The following is a 3,523-nucleotide window of genomic DNA, read 5'->3' as shown; positions in this document are numbered from 1 at the left end:
GTCACTAATGCATGCAGGTGAGTGCGGCTAATTCAATTACCTGCTATTTGTCAGTGATTTGGATTGTCATGCTTTCCGCTGTGTTCCAGAGAGAAGGAATTTTCTCTTCTTTGAGAAAGTGATCTGGCTTCAAAGCTCCTCTGGAGGTAATCCTGGCATAGGCAATTACCTTTTTTTCTTTGTTTTTCTTTTGTTTTTTTGTGTATTAGTACAACTCAGTGGAAGAGTCATTTATTAATTCCGCTTTTTTGCTAATTACATTGCTTTACTTTCAGAGGATCATACAGTGTTTGCTTCTAGTTAATGCATACATGCATAACCCAAAGAGTTGTCAAACTGGAGACCACACCGGACGGAAACATTATCCAATTTTTATTTATTTTTGGTGCACACCATGTGCTGTACATGTGAAAAAGGGATTACATACAAAAATACAGATTATAAATTACAATGAACAAACTAACAATGACTTACTGGTACAGAGGGAAAGGGTCCGGCCATCGCCAGATTACAGTCTACAGGGTGATGGACAGTAGGTTGGGTGGTTGCGACAGCTCCGGTGGGATGAGGTGTCAATGGGGTCATTGCCGGTTGTAGCCATCTTGAAGAGATGAGTGATGGGTAAGAAGACATTAGGTTGGGGAGTTGTGGCAACTCTTGTGGGGTGAGGTGTCAATGGGGTCATTGCTGGCTGTAGGTTTCTTGAAGAGATTGGTAATTGAGGGGTTGCAGCACCTCCAGTGGGATGAGGTGTCAATGGGGTCATTGCCAGTTGGAGCTTTCTTGAAGAGATGAGTGATTGGCAAGGAGACAGTAGATTGGAGGGTTGCGACAACTTCGGTGGGATGAAGTGTCAATGAGGTCATTGCTGGCTTTAGCTTTTTTAAAGAGATGGGTGATGGGGAGGAAGACAGTAGGTTGGGGGTTTGCGGCAGCTCCGGTGGGATGAGGTGTCAATGGGGTCATCGCCAACTATAACTTTCTTGAAGAGATGGGTTATTGGCAAGGAGACGGTAGGTTGGGGGGGTTGCAGCAGCTCCAGTGGGATGAGGTGTCAATGGGGTCATTGCCAGTTGTAGCTTTATTGAAGAGATGGGTGATGGGGAGGAAGACAGTAGGTTGGGGGGTTCCGGCAACTCCAGTGGGATTAGTTGTCAATGGAGTCATTGCCAGCTGTAGGTTTCTTGAAGAGATGAGTGATTGGGGGGGTTGCAGCAGCTTTTGTGGGATGAGTTGTCAATGGGGTCATTGCCGGCTGTAGCCATCTTGAAGAGATGGGGAGGGAGATGGTAGGTTGAGGGTTGCGGCAGCTCCCATAGAATGAGACAGCAGTGGGATTATTGCTGATGATAGCTTTCTTGAAGTTATGGGTGATGGAGAAGGATTGCAGTAGCTCTCGTAGGATGAGGTGGCAGTGGGGTTATTGCTGACGATAGCTTCCTTGAAGAGATGGGTTTTCAAGTTCCGACTGAAAGTCCCGAATTAGGTGGATAATTGTGTTGGAGACAGAATTCCATAGGATGTGGGATACTTGGGAGAAGTCTCAGAGGTGATTGGGTGAGGAACATGTGGATGGGAGAATGAGATCTTGTGAAGCCCGGAGATAACATGTGGGAAGATATCAGGACACTAGTTCTAAGATATTCGGACAAACAGATTATGGACTGCTTTGTAGGTCGATGTTAGTAGTTTGAACTGGATACTTTGCAAATACCTCCATTGGCTCCCAATTCTCCAGAGGGGCAAAGCAGTGGAGTAGTGAGGAGAGGTGGATTAGTTGGGCAGCAGAATTAAGAATGGACTGGAGAGGGAGGCAAAGGAGGAGGATGTTGCAGTAGTCTAGGTGGGAGATGATGAGGGTATGCACTTATGCTTTAGTAGTTTCAGGGAAGAGAAAAGGACGGATTCTGGAAATACTGAGTAGGGAATGGTGAATACTTTGTATGTGCAGTTTGAAGGACAGAGCGGCGTCTGAGCTTGTTCTGAGGCAGTGGACGTCCGGTACAGGGGAAATCAAGATGTTGTTTACAGTGATAGATCACGTCTGTGATATCGTTGTTCGTACCTGAACGTCCTGCGTCCATTTTTGATCATTGGTGTCCCGCTGGGCAGCATGCATCGCTGTGTCTGACGCCATAACAACAATGAGAGACCTCGTTGGCACGCCTGGTGGAAACAGTACGCCTCTATTGAGGTCTGAGTCGTCAGAATAGCTGCTGTGTTACAGGGTCCCAACAACGCACCGAGGTCGTTATAAACGGATCGCCGTATCGTTGCTTGCGTCGTTAATTAGATCTGCCTGTTTGCCAGCTCACTAGCGACCATGTAGCGACGTACCAGCGATCCTGACCAAGTCGTATCGTTGTCTGGATCACTGAAACGTCTCTACGTGTAACAAGATCCTTAGAAGTGAGAAGAGATAGCGGATATGGCTGATAGACACTTTGAGATTCTGGACACCAGAGAGATACATCTGAGTGTCATCAGGCTTGTTTTTTGGGGTTGAGCTGGAGTTTGCAGTGGTGCAACTTTTGGGGTACATAACTATATACAGTATATAGCGAATCTAGCTGTTATTATTCCGGGGCACTGATTAGCACCCTACATCTCGCCATCCTTGTAGGAGGCCTGGTTGGGCTTTACATGCTGTCTCCTATCCAATCCTATGACAACTCTGACTGTCATGTTATAAGCTGAATACTAGTGCATGTTAAAGAGAATTGTGACCACTCAAAAGGTTAGTGATGATCATACCGAGCCTGTGTTTCTCTGTTATCACCCTCTTTATCCTTCTTAAAGGCTTTCTTAGTTACTGTGTAATGATAGCCCATGTGCGCTGACAACAGATTGGTGCAGACTGATGACAGGAGTGGAATCCATACATTGCAGGACGTGTCAGGGTCTGTTATCAGTACGTACATTATCCTGTTATGGGGCATTATGTAATGTCTGGATTTTTCTGGTTTAAAGACCTGTCATGTTGGGAATGGCATCTGATCTACAGGGAGGAGGAAAGTCTGTGAAAACCAAAATGCTAGACGCAACGTGCACACTTTTTCCCTTACAGGTTTTGCTACAGATTTTCACTTCTTTTCTGCAGGTCCCTGTGTTTTGCCATTGACTATGAAAAAAAAAAACGCAGGGATATAACTTGAACCCATCGGGGAACCCAGGGGTATCCTCGTGTGTCCCGGAGACTACGGCTCACCTCGGGATGGGCTTAGTGTAGCCTCTGAGGCAGGATTGGACACTAGTAGCCGTGGAGGGGGTTAAGTAGAGGCTTAGGCTTGGCATCTGGAAGGCTACTACCCAAAGCTGAAGTACCCCAAGGATCAGAGGCAGCAGAACGGGAAAGGATTGGTAATGAGTTGGTCAAAAAGTTTGAAGAACAAATAAACCGTTCCATTTTGTTCTGTAAAGAGACTCTGCGTGACGTATTGCCCTGCCATGTCTATGACTGTGACCGGCCGAGGTCACCATGATAGACATATAGAGCAGGGAAGAACCGATTAGATTGATGGAC

This window comes from Anomaloglossus baeobatrachus, chromosome 7, assembly GCF_048569485.1.
Source record: "Anomaloglossus baeobatrachus isolate aAnoBae1 chromosome 7, aAnoBae1.hap1, whole genome shotgun sequence".
Classification (NCBI taxonomy): domain Eukaryota; kingdom Metazoa; phylum Chordata; class Amphibia; order Anura; family Aromobatidae; genus Anomaloglossus; species Anomaloglossus baeobatrachus.
The sequence above is the reverse complement of the archived record's forward strand: the minus strand, read 5'-3'. Positions refer to the sequence as shown.